This window comes from Orcinus orca, chromosome 17 (assembly GCF_937001465.1).
Source record: "Orcinus orca chromosome 17, mOrcOrc1.1, whole genome shotgun sequence".
Classification (NCBI taxonomy): Eukaryota; Metazoa; Chordata; class Mammalia; order Artiodactyla; family Delphinidae; genus Orcinus; species Orcinus orca.
The window spans coordinates 13,408,654-13,426,465 of NC_064575.1; the positions used below are offsets into that span (position 1 = coordinate 13,408,654).

At 39.9% G+C, this 17,812-nt stretch overlaps 1 protein-coding gene across 1 annotated transcript in view; it reads left to right on the forward strand.

The window, feature by feature from the left end:
• The window catches only part of PREX2 (phosphatidylinositol-3,4,5-trisphosphate dependent Rac exchange factor 2), a 288,257-nt gene that overhangs the window by 210,804 nt on the left and 59,641 nt on the right, over nt 1-17,812 (forward strand). The window lies entirely within an intron of this gene.

A 17,812-nucleotide genomic window follows, 5' to 3' on the forward strand; every position in this document is an offset into this window, starting at 1 on the left:
GCAGGGAGAAATTAACCACAGTAAGTGAAAGGGAAATGTATTATAATTTAGAAGCTTCAATTTTTAACCAATTATTAGCATATATAGTTCCCTTTTATAAGTTACTGTGTTAACAGGTCACCTTTTAAAATTACTAACCGATTATGGCTTTTATTTTTAAAAGAAAAATACATTTGTTCTACCGTAGGCCTTAGTAACTCAAAAATACTGTTGTGATTTTTTTTTTTTTTTTTTTGGTTTTGTCTACGATATGGCTAAACCGTGAAGATAAATTAACTCCTAAAATTCCTGGTGTGTGGAGGTGTTGGTTCTTGTGATTACCACCAGGTTGGCTTTTTTTCACTTTGAATGCATTACCCCCTTACCCTCGCCTCACACAAACCTGTCCCTTTTCCTAGGTTCTTTATTTCATACCATCATTTTGTCATCTTCTCAAGTTCTCAGCCTCAAACCCCCAATATGTTTGATTTCTCATTTTCTTTTGCTCTTAAAATGTAGTTGGAGATCCTGATGATTCTGACTAAAATATCTCTTAGACTGCCCTAGTTCTATTACCTTGTCTAGATCACTATTTCTCAAAGACATATAATGGACTGACCCCTTTCACAGAAAAAAAAAAATTGAAAATTGAATTCTTCAGTACTGTGTCTCCTAAGAAATACTGACTTAAGAAGATCAGTCGCATCTTGTGAACATCTCTCATTTGAGTACCGTTAGCACAAAAGAAAAGTTTTGCCTTCATAACTGATAAAATATATTCTTAGGTTATCTTTCAAATAAGGATACAAAATGAAAGCATTTCTATAGAACATGTGGGCCCTGAGAATACATCCCCAGAGTTCAGTTTGAGAAAATGGGTCTGGACCATTGCCATAGCATACTGAACAATCTCCCGTCTCTAAGAACCAGTGTTGTTCTAATCTACTTAGGATTTTGCTTCCAGATAATAATTTTAAACCATGTGTCTTACCACGTCACTCTTCTGCTCAAAGCATTTAGTGATTTCTTACTTCCCCCAAAAGGAGTCACAAGCTCCTTAGCCTGGCAGTCAAGGTCTTTTATGACTTGGTCTAAGACTTCCTTTCTCTTCCTGTGTGCCAGCCAGGCCGTACTCTCCTCGTTTCTAACCATACCCTCACCTATCCTTCCCTGACTTTCCACACACTTCACTTAGCATCTGCTTCCTGTCTCCAAATGTCTATAAAGCTACTATTTATATGAGTCAATGTCCAACTCTAAGATAGTGTCCTTCATAAAATATTTTTCTATTATTGGGCTGGGATGAGGCCCCGGCATCCAATTTTTTAGAAGTCCCCTAGGAGATTCTAATGTGTTGCTAGAATTGAAAACCAGTTCCCCAGATTGGGGAGTCGAAGTAAGATCCTCAGACCAGCAGCATCAGTATCACCTGCAAACTTGTTAGAAACATCTCCTGGGTGGGCCCAGCAGTGTGTGTTGGGACAAGCCTTCCAGGTGATTTTCATCAACTCACACTCAAATTTCAGAGTCACTGCCTGAGGCTAAATGAATGTCAGATTTCCCTTCCAGTCTTCCATTTTAATACTTTATTTTACTTTATGGCTGTTGTAGAATTCAGTTCTTCTTCCTGATGATACAGTTACTGCGTACAGATTCCTTATCTTCTTTATTCTGTTGTAAGCTCTTTTGAGATGAGGGTTAAGTTTATCTTACTGTTTCCCATTGTGTTTATCAAAGTATTTTGCATAGGAAGCTCTCCGTGAGTATATGTTTAGTTGCATTAAATTATCTAGCTATAACTAACAGAGAGAAGCGGGGGACGTGGCATAGCTTTCACATGCCTGTGGATCTTTTTTTTAAACAGAAATATATGCTCATATATAACAGATACATGAAAAGATGTTTAAGATTCTTTGTTAAGAAAAACAGCCTGTGTGCATTAATTGCATGCTATCCTCTTCACATAAGAAAACATTTTAATGTATCTTTCCTGAAGAAAGCAGTTTTAAAAGTACAGACTCCTCGGTACAAATTGTGTGCCTTTGTCAGCAATTATATATCCTTCTTGCTGCATATTAGATTTCCTTTGCACAGGAAGACAATTATCTTCCTCTTTACTCCCAGTAATGCCTTCTCTTCCTGCTGATTTCTTGAATGAAGGTGTTAATTTCTCCCTTAATTTTTCCTGTTACTTGTAACCACAAAGACTCAGAGATTGCTTTTGAACAATCTGTTCTTGGTCTTCCGAGCCAAAGGCTGACATTGACCATTTCTTTAAAGGAGCTCTTAATGTCCGCCTTAAAAAAAAATAGCCCTCAGGTGTCGCTAGTTCCACACAGCCCCAGAGCCTTTCTAACACTTTCACTGAAAACCGTTTCATTCTGGATGGTACTTTACTAATTAGACATCAGAAAAGGCCTTACAACAAGCAAAAATAAGGAAATGAGAAATCACTAAATGCTTTGAGCGGAAGAGTGACATGGTAAGACACATAGTTTAAAATTATTATCTGGAAGCAAACATACAAAGGCCTTACAACAAACAAACATAAATAGGCTAATATTTTATTGGAAAGCATTGTTTAGATTACAAGTTTCAGAAACCAAACTCAAACTGGCATAAACAAAATAACGGATTGGCTTATTTAACAGGTATATCCAGGGGATATGGCTGCTTCAGGCACAGCTGGATCCAGGGCTGTGGGTCTTCAAGATACTCTTTCTCTCTCTGTCTCTTCTTGGTACTCCTTTCCTCTGTGTGGGCTTCATTTTCAGGCAGACTTGTTTCACATTTGGGTAAAGATGGTCACTACAGACCAGCGTTGCATTCAAAGAAGAAGAGAAGGTGCCCCTTCCATCCCTCCCATCCCCAACAACTAAAGGTTCCAGCAAAGGACCTGGTCTCATTAGCCAGACCTGAGTCATGTGCCTGTTCCTAGGTGGGCTTAGCATCGCAGAAGAACAATGGGCTGTCACAAAAAGCACAGGGTGGGGGCTTCCCTGGTGGCGCAGTGGTTGAGAGTCTGCCTGCCGATGCAGGGGACGAGGGTTCGTGCCCCGATTCGGGGGGATCCCACATGCCACGAGCCCGTGAGCACGTCCAGAGCCTGTGCTCTGCAACGGGAGAGGCCGCGGCAGTGAGAGGCCCACGTTCCGCCAAAAAAAAAAAAAAAAAAAAAAAGCAAGGGTAAGAGTACCGGACAAGCTGAAACAATGGATTCCACTTCAGTTACAGAGGTTTCTTCAGAACAGCAAAGAATAGGTGGAAATAATTTGCTACTTAAAAGAAAATATAATGTAGCCATAATACCTACCAATTTTTAAGAACATGTTAGAAGTCAGTAACAATACTAGGTAAGTTATATGGATTATTTAATAAGCCAGTGAGTTCCATATTATCATTTCCATTTTAAAGAGAAGTTACACAAGTTTACCCAGATAAGAAATGGTGAAACCAGGATTTAAATCAAAGACGTTTTTCTCTTTAAAGTCCATAATTTTTGTACTGTATTAGGCCATCTCAGTGAATGGAGTGAACATTATACACTACAAACCAATTTTCTGTTACGAAGGTGTGGTGTCAGATATTATCAAATGCCTCCAATTGCTCTGATTCTGTACCATTTCTTCACTGAATGTTCATGAGGTTTCCATTCTTGTGAGAATGGGCAAGACAAAAAAATGAGCAAATAAATCCATAAACAACGTATTGCAGATAGTGAAAAGTGCAATGAAGAAAATCTAAAACTGGTTTCTATGGTAGGAGGTTGGTCATTTAGAGCAGGTGGTTAGGAAGGACTTAAATATTAGGTGGTATTTCTTTTTCTTTCTTTTCTTTTTTTTTTGGGGGGGGGTCATGTAGCGTGGCATGCAGGATCTTAGTTCCCCGACCAGGGATCGAACCCGTGCCCCCTGCACTGGAAGCGAGGAGTCTTAACCACTGGACCACCAGGGAAGTCCCTTAGGTGGTATTCTTCTGAGATGGCCTTGTCAGAGTATGGGGGAAGATCTTTCCCAAAGCAGAGAATTGACGCATACAGGTCATGGCAATAGCTTATCATGTGTGAGGAAGACAAAGGTGGCCAGGGCGATCCTAGCACATTGAGAAGGATGATAGATGTTGAGAGAAATGTGTAGGGGTCTGATTATGTAGGGCTGTAGGCCATTGTGGAGGTTCGGATTTTATTGTAAGGAAAGAAGCCATTGGAATGGATTTTATTGAATTCCTGCTGTCCAATTATATCTCATGCATCTGTTGCAAATAAAATTCAACTGGTTGAAGTCTTCAGAAAGCAGTAGTGAAGCATGCCGAGGCCAGCTGGCTGTTCTGAGAGTTTCTCCCCCAGTCTCCAGGGGAATTCAGATGAGGTTGTGCACCTGGGGACTCTTTGCCACCTGCGTCAGAGCCCTGACACTGGTTGCCTGCAGACACCCTGGGTTAGTTGTTACCCCCAGTGAACAGGATTGAGCCAGCAGAAATGTCTTACAGCTGTTTCTAAAATATATCCTCCTGTGCCAAGTCAGGTAAAGTTCTTGATAGATTTCCTTCAGACTCTTAAGAAGTCCAGCATGTAAATGTCTAACTCAGAAATTCTAACCAAGGAATTCTGGAGGAGGGGCATTCTTATTCCCTACCTTCACCATCCTCATGCTATTTTATTCTGTCTTTCCCAACTGAGGCTTTCCTTTGTATTTCCTCTGCCCATGAGCCATCATCCCCATTAGCCTCATTTTTTCCTACCTTACGTAAATGTAATTTATCATTACCAAACCCTTTCATTTTAATGTATCCTATTTATTGGCAGAAGGCATCACTGCATAGTGACTAATGAGATAAATGTAAATGTGAATAATATTCCTCATATTAAAGTACTCCTTTCAGTTCGAGGGGTCTAGCTTAGCTTTTTTCAAATATTATTTTCAGTATAAAGTCAACGTTGAAATAAAAAGAAAAATCAAAAGGAAACAAGTTGTATAATTAGTTACGGAGACTATTATTTTGGTAAAGCTTCATACTGAATTTTTTTTTAATAAATCTATTTATTTATTTAGTTTTGGCTGTGTTGGATCTTCGTTTCTGTGTGTGGGCTTTCTCTAGTTGCGGCAAGCGGGGGCCGCTCTTCATTGCGGTGTGCGAGCCTGTCACTGTCGCGGCCTCTCTTGTTGTGGAGCACAAGCTCCAGACGCGCAGGCTCAGTACTTGTGGCTCACGGGCCTAGTTGCTCCGCGGCATGTGGGATCTTCCCAGACCAGGGCTCGAACCCGTGTCCCCTGCATTGGCAGGCAGATTCTCAACCACTGCGCCACCAGGGAAGCCCATACTGAATTTTTTAGGGCTTATGATTTGGGATATCTAAATGTACATTCATCATCTTTACAGAAAGCAGACAAATAAATTATTCAAAGCATATATTCCCTTAAGGTGTGCCTTTTTTGATAAAGAATGGCACATTTTCTTTAAAGAAAGTTTCAAAAAGCCAAAATATATTTTATGTAACAAATAGAAAGAAGATAGACATTTTATTTATGTTAACAAGAAATGCTACACAAGTATCAATCTCAGAGTCACATATTTGAACAATTTTTTCAACTGAGAATTGTCTGGCCAGAAATATGTATGTGTTTTGGCCATTCCCATGATAGCACCTCTGTGAAATGTGTCACTTCTCTCTACCTCTGGAGGGAAAAAAAGTGAGTATGTTCTCCTGGCATGAGACAGATATGAAGAATGGCATGGACTTACTACCATTTCATGTCTTTACAACTATCAACCAGCATAAGAAAGTCCAGAAGAGCAGAACATCAGCCTTTCAATCCAATCTGCAGTCCTAGGCACGTTCCCAAGCAAAACTTGGGTCCCCTTGCCTAATCCAAAGTAAAGCCAATCCACTGACACTGGGTTGTGGTCAAGGAGAATCAAGGAGGGTTCAAGCATTTTATGCAGGCACCAAGCAAGGAGTCCAGGCAGCTAATGCTCAAAAGGCCCGAACTCCCCGATGGCTTTCACACACAGGTTTTTTAAAGGTAGGGTGAGGGAGAGGCTTAGCAGGGTGTGTGATCAGTTCATGGACATTCTTCTGATTGGTTGGTGGTGAGGTAATTGGGAGTCGACATCATCAACCTTCTGGTTCCAACCTGTCTGGGGTCTAGTGCTTGTGCTTGTGGTCAGCATACAGTGAAGTTCTTCCACCTGGTGGGGGTTTCAGTATCTGCAAAACAGCTTAAGGATATGGTTCAGAGTATTCTCTGTAGCTCTTGAGGAAGAGCTAAAGACACTTGACTTTATTTAATGGCTAAACAATTTTTATTTTGTCTTGCTTGGCTGTTTTCCTTTGTTTCTGCATTTTCTCACTTCTCTGATTAAATTTATTCTTTGGAACTTGGGGAGGGCCTTGGAGGCCTTTTCTACAAGCAAGAGGCAGATGGAGGACATGGTTGGGGGCAGGAGTCTGTCCCCCAAAGGCCCTATAGAGTCCTGCTCTGTTACAGGCACATCCTCCATCCCATCTCTTTCTTCCGTCAGAGTCTTCAATTCATAACACACTTTCCCGTTCCTTGTTTTGATAGCAAACAGTATACCCACGTTTGAAACAGAAAATTTTGCTTCTGTTGACGAGGAGCTGTGGAAACTACCTTAAATCAACAAGAGTATGAACTTAGTAAAATCTGAGAGAGAGCAAGAGAGACAGAGAGAAGATCAATTAAAATACAGATAATGCCGTTGTCCTTCAATTGTTTCTCTTTATAAAGGTGCAGATTTTAGAGTTATTCTTTTTTAATTAATTGGAAACATTCCAGATGCATAGTTATCTCCTCTAGAGCAATTTTATATTTGCTTTCCATCCTATCTTTCAGCCGAATTCCATTTTTTATACCTTAAGATACAACCACATTTCTGTTTCTCGAAGACTAGCTGTAAACTAAATATGTATATTCAATTTATTTCTGCTTTCAAATTAGGAGTATGGAGTTTTCAGAGTTGTACATTTTTTTTTTTTTTAACGTGGGAAGTGATTCTTCAGTAGAAGGAGAAAACAACTAAATCTACAAAGAATTTGAATTTGTTTACAATGCTTAAAAGTGTACTAGGCTTCTTTACTATATCTGACATATATAAAGGATCTATATTTACGAAATAGAATTATACTTAAGTGTCATATTCTTGCACAATATAAAATTGAAGGAATTGCTGGATACTTGTATTTGACAAACCCTTCACCCCCACCAGGTATCAGGGACATGAATGAATTATTTGAGGAAGTGACTCTTTCTCTGAAAGAGAAGTTGGGGTTACAGTGTTTAAGGGAGAGGGGATGGGAGATAAAGTTGTGGGGAAGTGGGTATTTTCCAGCAGAGGAATAGTATGTATGAAAATCCTAAAGTGGGGAGGAGAAGGATGAAGTGTTCCAGAGGCTGGAATTCAGGAGAAAGAGGGGCATGAAACAAATGTAGGAACAGAATCAGTATACCCTCGTTTACCATCAGCTCTTCCTCAGCTTCTTTCAACCCAGTTCATTCAGGACACACTCCAGCCCTATTTCCTTGTGCAGAAAGAGTATAATTATTTAGGACCCATCTCAAAATTGTCTTCCTGTAGGAAGCCTTCAGGTATAGCCTCATCTGGAATTACCTGGGTTTCTTCCTTAAAACTCTTTGAAAGCCTCTTTGTTTTCATTTGTTTGATTTTGACTTGTGGGCTGTTCACCTGCCTATGTATATATGAGGGCAGCCAGGTCCTAGTTCCCCACTGTGTTTGGTACATAGTAAGTACCGTAAAAATAGTTGAATTGAATTGGAAATCAGATTAATTGCGATGTATTGGTCTTCTTTGGGTGGGGTATTTTATTGAATTTATTCCAGTATCCAGTTTGCTTCATTTTCTATTCAGAAGATTCTGGGCCATTTGAAGGGTACAGATGCTGACTCTGTTGGAGACCTCTCCCGAGAAAATTCATCAGCGTAGCCAAGGTTCATACATTTCACATGAGACAAGATCAGACAAAGCTGAAATTATAGTGGCACTTTTGAGAGCAACATATCTCTTCTTTATTTGAAAAGTGCTATAATTCCATTAAACGTTGCCACCATTACTTTCTGAAAATATGATATAGTTGCCTATGTATTTATGCATATAATCTCATTTAATTATCTGAACTGTACTTATTTCTGTCTGAATTCAAACTAATTCGTTTGCCCTTGAGAAGTTGTAATTATGTCTAATATTTATTTTACTTTTACATTAAAGGAATTTTTAATTCAATTTTTAAGATAAGGGCAACAAAAGAGATTAGAATGACTTAACTCTGAGTTTTCACATTTTTGCGATAAGTCCACTGTGATGATGTTTATCAAGGATGAATAGATTTTCTGGCTGACAAATACAAGCAAGTAAAATCGTCTTCAATAAGAAACATTTGAAGAGAATTATCTGTCTGCAAGCTAAGGAAAGCTATTGTTTTCACCAAAGCAAAGGGAAGATCAAAGTACCTTGTGTTCCGAATTTCCCAAAGGATAAATTAGAGCTGGAAGTATCAAAGAGAAAATAAGCACACCCTGAAGAATCAGTTAGAGAAATACACTGTGTGAGGAAAAATGGTCCGTGCTTATGGAAGCAAGACTGATTCTTATTTTTAACTCTGCTGACTTTTCTAGCTGATCATGAGGACAGTCAGTCTTTAAAAAATATATTCAGAGCATCCTAGTCAAGCTCTTTTAGTGAATCTTTTTCCTATTGCTTTTGTTCGGTTCCTTTTTGCTGACATTTCAAACTTCTTTGGTTTGGTGGATGGACCATGGAAAGTGAGTGAATCACAAATTATCCTTTCAAAACTTTACCCCTTCACCAGTCAGGAAATGTAGCCTGGGCCCAGAGCTTTTGAGAGAAAAGACATAATTGTAACTTAGAAGAAATTAATACGAATTTATTGAAAATCATAATTTATGTGAAGAGTAAGAGCCTTATGTTTGTGAATGAGCTGTCTAGTTATATAGACCACCCAACTTCAATGGAGGGCAAAGTTCTGTCTTACCTAGGTTCAAGTTTGTGAAGTTCTGTCGGTCATTCAGGAAGAAAATCAAACACATCTTTGCTTGGCTTCTGGTAATTTCAGCCACAAGGACTTCAGTTTCCATTGCTTTAACCAATTCCTTTCCATCTTTCTTGGTACACCTCAAAATCCATCCTCCCTGAGAGGTCTTCCCACCTCCCTAAGGCTAGTCTTTTTTCCTTATTTTCCCTTTTTAGACATCTGTTATAACATTTACCACATTATGCTTTATATTCTTTTTATATGTATCTGTTTCTCCTTTTCACCTTGTCTTTCTCTTTTTGGTTTACCCACTGCTGATAAGGTAGCTATTAATAGGTGATTCATGAATGCTTGTATGTAGATGATTTGGGGCAAACCAGAACACAGCACATCAACGGTGGTGGGGTCCTGACTGACCTCATGATGATTTTCAACAGAATGTCTGGTGAATGGTGTGGGCTCTGATGTCAGTATTGAATGGGTTTGGAAATATTACCTATGTTTCAGCAGTATTTATTGTGCACCTGTATGCAAGTGCAGGAATGTGTACAGTATTGGGGATACAGAGATGAGTTAGACAACATGACCTTGTGAATCTGAAAGGGAAGGAAGAGTTGATGTGGTGAACAGGTAATTTTGAAATTCTCTGCTAACCATCATGGTGGTTCCAGGATGCCCAGGGAGCGTAGAAGGGGATCACTTAGGAGAGACCGGGGATGGGGGAGTTCAGACAGATGACTGCTGGCGGGCCAGATGCAAGACAGGAGACAGGCTGTTTCAGTGGGAGGGAGTGATAAGAGCAAAGGCACTGCAGAACCGTGACAGGTGAGGACAGGCAGAAAGGACGCAGGAAGGGGGTGGGCAGGCGCAGGCCACGGGGGACCTCAGACGCCCGCCAGCTGAGGAGCTTAGGCTGAAGCCTGTAAGTGACACTATTCACTTGTGAGTTCTCAGTGGCGAGGGAGCAACACATTTTTAACTGAGCAGCCTTGGGGATACCACTGAGGACCAGTTAGGGGTGAGGACAAGACTAGAGTCAGAAAGACTGATTAGGAAGCTATTAAAATAGTTCAGGCAAGTGATAATAAAAACCCTATGCAGATAGAAATGGAGATGGAGAAGAAGGCATAGATTTTAGAAATATATGAGAACGAGGGGAAAAAAATCTTCTCCACTAAATACATGGTAATGTTGAGAGGGAGACACAGACATACTGGTTTGGGTGCCTGGATTATTCTCTGATATTGTGAGGAAACAAGCAGAGAAGCTCCTTTGGGGTTGTAGTGCAAGATACTGAATTGAATTGGATTTGAGATGTGAGACTGACATCCAAGAGTCTCGGTCCAGTAGGCTGGAGTCATTCACATAGAGGTCAGACATAGCTAAAGCCAAAATAAGGCATGAAACTTCCCGGGTGGTAACACCTCACATACAGAGAGGGTCGGTGAATTGCTCAAATGCAGGCATCCGGCAGTGATGACACCAAGCCTCTCAAACTAGCTATTTCCAGCTCCACAGCACTCACTTTTTTTTTTTTTTAACATCTGTATTGGAGTATAATTGCTTTACAAGAGTGTGTTAGTTTCTGCTGTATAACAAAGTGAATCAGCTATACGTATACATACATCCCCATGTCCCCTCCCTCTTGCGTCTCCCTCCCACCCTTCCTATCCCGCCCCTCTAGGTGGTCACAAAGCACCAAGCTGATCTCCCTGTCACAACACTCACTTTTATTACAGCACTCCACTACTTCTCTGAAGTAGGGAATGATCCCAGTACTAATGTGTTTGGCTTGGGGAAGTGATTTAATGCAACTTTAATCACTACAATAAAAGCGTTAAGTACAACACAAATATGTAAAACCTTCTTTGAAGAAAATGGGAATTTCAAAGGACAAGGAAGAATTCTGATTTGTTGTTTCTGAAAAGGGGTAGTTTCATAGCTGTAGAACTAGAAAAGAAGCTATGACAAAGACCAGAGTAGAAGTCAAAGGGGCTGAAATAGTTGGAGTCTTATTGTTACTTGGAAATGAAAGAAATTATGTCTGGAGTCTGACTGTGAATCAAACTCACTAATGTATTTTTTTTTGCCCTCATAGTGAAGGCACCTCATAGGATATTACACGTTGTCAGGGAAGGGGAATTCATGTGCATAAATTTTAAATGTCATCAGCATGCATTTTCAGCCATGGTCTTTGCATCAAATCCCAAAATAAAGTACTGAAATATATACTAAGCAATATTACATATAATATAATTTAATTATATAATAATGATACACTATAATTAAATATAAAATATTTTAGTAGAATAAAAGTAAACTCAATAGGATATTTTCTTTTAAGCCTAGTCAATATTGACATGTTCATCATGCAAAATTAAAAACCTATAGTTCTGTTCCATTCATAGCATATTTCATACAATTGTGTACACATTAATAAGTTAAAAGCTTCTTAGAGGTGCTTCCATTGATATAAACTTTGAACTTCATCTTGATACTTGAGAAATCAGCAAACTCAGATGTAACATCAGACACATTCAGAAAACACAGAAAAAAAAATGAACAAATCCCTTCCTAGTCTAAAGGAGAAGCATTTTTAGTAGATCTAATGTGATGCTCATTGCATTTCTTATGAGCTAAGTAAGAGAAAACAGAAATATGCTTAATAGACCAAGTTACATTTAGGTCAAGGGAAAATTTTTTTTTAATTGGTTTACAATTTCTACAGTGATATAAATGAGAAAAACCAGAAGGTTAATGATCTGGAATTGCCTGCTGCAGTAATATACTAGAGGAGGGAAAGTTGGTCACACTTGGATTCCAGTCCCCACTCTTGCATTGACTAGTGGTCTGACTTGGGGCAGTTTCTCAATATCTGAGCCTTGATTTCCTTATTTGTCCAGTGGAGCTAAGTGATGCCTCATAGGCTGACAGGAGTGTTAGCTGAGAGGAGGTTTGTACAGTCCTCAGTATTTGCCTAGCATAAGGGGTAGCTGATCACAAAGACTTGTACCTGAAGGTGAGCTTCGTGGATGGTGGATTTTGTGGGTTTCCTGCAGAGCAACTTACTTGGAGAATAAAATTAGTATCAAGGGCTTCCCAGGGTACTCAGTGTTGGAGCAGGTGACCTCACTGCCCAGTGGGGAAGACAGAGGGAATCTACATAAAATAACTCTTCAGGATGGAGCTGGAAGAGTTTTATTTGTGCACAGAGATACTCCTGAAAGCAACCTAGATGCGTCATTCGATTTCACACCAGAAAAACTATAAAAGAGGCAATTGTGAAAAACTATCCAGAAGGATGTACAGCCCCAGCTATGCTTCCAGGCCTGGATTTAGCCCAAAGACAGAAATGGTGATTGCCCAACTGCTATGAGCAAAGCAGAAGAAGGCTTCCACATACCTCCAAGGACAGTATTAGAAGCAATAACTTTTTATACAATTTGTAATTAAAAGCTAAATGGAAGGTATCACATTCAACTCTGTTCTACACTACCTCGAATGCTCCCAGATTCTTTGGGCAATTAGTAAAGTATTGCCACTGAGGTCATTTTTGTTATTTTGCAATCAAAATTAAAGTTATGAGAGAAATAGTGATTCCCCATAGTCAACATCTTTATGTATACTTTGAACAAACACTGCATATACCAATATTGAAAGTTTTAAATGTGAGAAACGAGTAGTTTCTTGTTTGGTAACTAATCTAGGTTGGGATGGCAGCCTAGCTTACAGGGGAAAATGCGCCTCTAAACTCTTTCTATGCTTGTTTTAATAACCCGTAACCCTCCTAATAGAAGAAAACCAGTCTCACAGAGATATATATTCACAGGAAGGGAAGATTTAAACACAATTTCTTAACAAAAATAAAATGAAATTGTATTGTCATCCATAAATTATGGATAAATTCTACCAATTTGATTTCTCTCATATAGTTAATTATATTAAACCATCAATTTTTAAATTCTGATTGACAAAGTGACAGTAGAGATAAGTTGTAAATAAAAACAAATGTTTATGTTTGATTTCAGTTTTTATACCCTTTTGGTTTATGGTTGACAAACTAACCTTCAGATATCACTTATCGCCCTGTAGCCCTCCTGTGCGTGACTCTTCTGCAGCTCACGCCACGTACGACTTACTGGACTGATCAATTTCCTATCCAATAACAAAAGTACTGTTAATTATTTGCATGTTGAGGCAATATAAATTGTTATGCAATTTCTGAATTCTTGGGAACAAGTTCCTTACTTAAGTCTGAGAACCACATCTTGAGAGGTACTAAGCTAGACCACATAGTCTAGAATTTAAAGTAAACAATTGCTGGTGAGAGATGTCGCTTTGGTCTTTCATATATGTGTGCGTGTTCCCTAAACAGAGGTGGAAATTGGAAGGTGAACTGAGAGCAGATTCTGAAGCGGGGAGAGCAAGCTTGTCTCATGTCTGGGTGAAGAAATGTCTTTGAAAACCACATAGGGAACAGGGCTGCCTGTAGTAGAAAAGCAGATGTGGGAAGAGCCAGCATTAGGAGTTGCTGTTTTCCCACACAGAAAGGCTTCTGGAGTCGGGCTTTTCAGACTTTCACCAGGGAAGAAAGACAGATTCACACCACCCCTCGTGTGTGCTAGAGTGCAAGCTCCCTGAGGGGAGGAGCTTTGTCTCCGCTCATTGCCGCATTCCTGAAACAGAACATGGCTTTATACCTAAATAGTTGCTTAGAGAGTATTGAAGTAATTGAATGAAAGTATTAAGAACATGCCCTCATATCCATAGTGTAGGCTTAGTATTTCTTATTATTCTCAAGTCCCTGTTGTTGAATGCTACAAGGATTTCAGGAAGGTTAGACAGATTTACAGTGTTTTATCAACAGTCAGGACAATGGAAAAATCTTTTAAGTCTTACATCATTTGCCTCGTCATTTATATCTAAACCAACATAGCGGAATCCATGATAAATAAAGGGTGAGGCACCCTCTCCCTCCCTCTCCTTCTTCCTCCCCCCTTCCTTCCCTGTCGTCCCCCACCCCCACCCCCACCCCCGTGTCTGTCCCTCTCTTCTCTATCACCTCCTCCCCCTCTTGTTCCTTCTTTACCTTTTCATTCCCTCATTCATTCATTCAACTGTTGTTTAGATCTGCTGAGTCATCACCCAACTGCCATTTCTCATGCCTTCCCCGCTCTGGAGGGAATTAAGAAGCTTTGCAGAGACTTAAGTTCCACGATCTAAATGGACAACTTCTGTTCTCACTCCTAAATTTTCCTTATGCCTTAAAGACCCTTCATTCCCTTTGCCTAGTACCTATTTTTCTTTTAACATATTTATTGGGGTATAATTGCTTTACAATGGTGTGTTAGTTTCTACTTTATAACAAAGTGAATCAGCTATACATATACATATGTCCCCATATCTCTTCCCTCTTGCGTCTCCCTCCCTCCCACCCTCCCTATCCCACCCTTCTAGGTGGTCACAAAGCACCGAGCTGATCTCCCTGTGCTATGCGGCTGCTTCCCACTAGCTATCTACCTTACGTTTGGTAGTGTATATATGTCCATGCCTCTCTCTCACTTTGTCCCAGCTTACCCTACCCCCTCCCCATATCCTCAAGTTTGTTCTCTAGTAAGTCTGTGTCTTTATTCCCATCTTGCCCCTAGGTTCTTCATGACCTTTTTTTTTTTCCCTTAGATTCCATACATATGTGTTAGCGTGCGGTATTTCTGTTTCTCTTTCTGACTTACTTCACTGTTTGTCCTAATGTGTTCACTGATGTGCTTTTCTAACACTCTGCTAATAACCCTTTTTAGATCACTCATCACGCTGGATTGTAATTACCTATTTATCGTCCTCGCTCTCAAACATAAATTCTTTGCAGGTAAACACTGACTTTTTTTCACCTTTTATCCCAGTGCCTGGTACTGTGCCTGGCTTGTATTTATTTATTGAACACATAAGTAAACACACAAATCTGGAGCTTAGAGATGCACAGATTTGAGTCCCTGAGAGGAAAAAAAGATGACCCAGGAGAGGGTTCAGAGGGAGAATAGTGAGGTGAGGCAGAATCAGATGCTGAAGGGGCAGGTCAGGAAGAGGAGCCCGTGGAAGAGGCAGAAAGGCAAGGTTAAGGAATTGTGTGGGAACCAACAAGGCACCAGCCCAATGTCAAAAGACTTAGCGGATAGAGAATGTGAAGGAGTGGGTGATCAAGAGTGCATCTGTAAGAAGAGATTCAGAAAATAACACCTGGAAAATGTCCACTGGATTTGGCATTCATAGGGAGAACGGTGTGAGTAGTGTGATGGGTGGAGATCTGACTGCGGTCAGCTAAGGGGAGTGGTTCAGAGGTTTGGAAGGAGAATTACCGAGGTAGACTTTTTTGGGAGAAATTTGGACTGGAAGAGGAAGGACGTTATTGGACAGTGTCTAAAAGATACATGGATAGATGAAGACGTACTTACTTTTTTTATTAACTTTTTATTTTATATTGGAGTAGACTTGATCAACAATGTTGTGTGAGTTTCAGGTGTACCGCAAAGTGATTCAGTTATACATATACATGCATCTATTCTTTTTCAAATTCTTTTCCCATTTAGGTTGTTATATAATATTGAGCAGCGTTCCCTGTGCTATATAGTAGGTCCTTGTTTGTTATCCTTTTTAAATATAACAGTGTGTACATGTCAATCCCAAACTCCCTAACTATCCCTCCCCTCCACTTCTCCCCCCAGTAACCATAAGTTCGTTCTCTAAGTCTGTGAGTCTGTTTCTGTTTTGTAAATAAGTTCATTTGTATCATTTATTTTTATTTTTATTTTTTATTTGTTTTTAGACTCCACATAGAAGCAGTATCATACAATATTTCTCTTTCTCTGTCTGACTTACTTCACTCAGTTTACATTTTTATTAGAATGCACTTGATCAAACTTACAGTTCTTTGCAGGAAGGACTCAGTAGTGGACGACTTGATTTCTTGTCTATCCATGCCGATTTTCACTTTTCCTTAATGATTCATTTAACGAGTATTTACTGAGCAACTGCTTTGGCTCAGGCAATATTCTAGGTGCCAGGCATACAGTGGTAACATGGTGTAGCCCCTGCCCTCACAGAGATCATGTTCAATTCCAAATAGTTCTTTAAAACTTACCTGTGATCTGTTTGCTCATCTGAGGAATGAAATTACAAAGAAAAAGTCCCAAGGGACCTTCAATATCTTAATGTATTTTCACTTACCATACCACTATTTCTAAATTCTGCTAATGACATCTTTCAGATGTCTGTATGTCAGTATTTCTAGTCATATTACAATTTCCCAAGCCTTCCTTCTGAAGCAGACGTGTGCAATTTTTTACGAGATGAGACTCATTTTTGAATTGTCTGCCTTAATATCTTAGAAGACAGTGATAGTTCCACACTGCTTCAGCAGATCTTAATTAAACACTTTCAAAGTTCAAAATAGGGCAGTGACCCGGTTTGTCTTTTTCAGACAGTTAATATTTTCCCATTTTAAGTAAGGTTCATAAGCAAAATAGTGAGAGTGTATGTTTGCTTTGTGATGGGGAAAATTTACTATGCTTGGCAATATTTTTCTTGACCAACAGCTATTTGTGATAGATGATTTCTAATACTTTTGGACACAGACTCTTCCTTGAAAGAAGACACTTTCTTCTTGGAAATGGTTTAGACCTGTTATTCAGCAGGAATTTTAGGAAAGTTAATTATTCGTTTATTTATTCAACCAAAATGTATTGAATACTCACAGTGTGCATGGCACTGTGTAAGGTGATAAAGTAATAAAGGTACACTGTACATTGTCTCTGTCTGCAAGGTGCTTATAGTTTAGTGGGGGAAAGAAACATGTAAACCAAGCCCTTCAGATCACAACAATAGGTACTGATGTGTAGGGATGCAGTAGCTGCTGGGGTCCATGGATGAGCCACTGACTCTGAAGATCCTTAGGAAGTTTGAGAGAGATGGTGTTGTTAAAGATGGGTCTTAAAGAATGAATAATACTGGGGTAGTGACAGCAGCAAGATGGTAGTTTAGTAGTTTCCAATGCTCCTCCCCTCACAAAAACATCAATTTGAACAACTATCTATTAATAAAAACGACTTCATAAGAGCTAAGGATTCTAGGTGAAGGATTACAGCATCTGAATGGAGCACATAAATAAGAAAGGATGCATTGAAGGGGATAGCAGAGGCCATTTCACAGTATCCCCATCGCCCCTCCCTCAAGTCTGGCCATCCCAGTGTGGAGAGAGGCACCCTCCCCCTGGGGGAAGGAGAGTGACGTGAGCACCCATCTTCCCTGTGGACCCCAGCACCAGTCTAGCCCCCATGGCCCCAGGATCCAGGTGGGCTCCTGCAGACCCAAGTACCAGGCTGGTCCCTGTAGACCCAAACACCAAGCCTGTCCACCTGCTGACCCAGGCACGAGACCTGCCTGCCTACAGGTTCCACCAGATGGCTCCAGCAGAATTTCTGTGGGGACTGACTGGTGAAAAGCGTTTCCTGCTGAAGCCAGTCGGTAAAGACTGGAAGAGTTGCCTCTTACTTCAAATGCATAGACACCAACCCAAGAGCACAAGGATCATGAATAATCAAGGAAACATGTCATCACCAAAGGAATAAAAAGCTTCAATAACTGACTCTAAAAAAATGGAGATCTGTAAACCTCCTGACAAAGAATTCAGAAGGATTCTCAAAGAAATACAGTGAAATATAAGAAAACACAGACAACTAAATTAGGAAAACAGTGAATGAACAAAATGAGCTGTCCAACAAAGGAATAGAAACCATTTATAAAACCCAAACA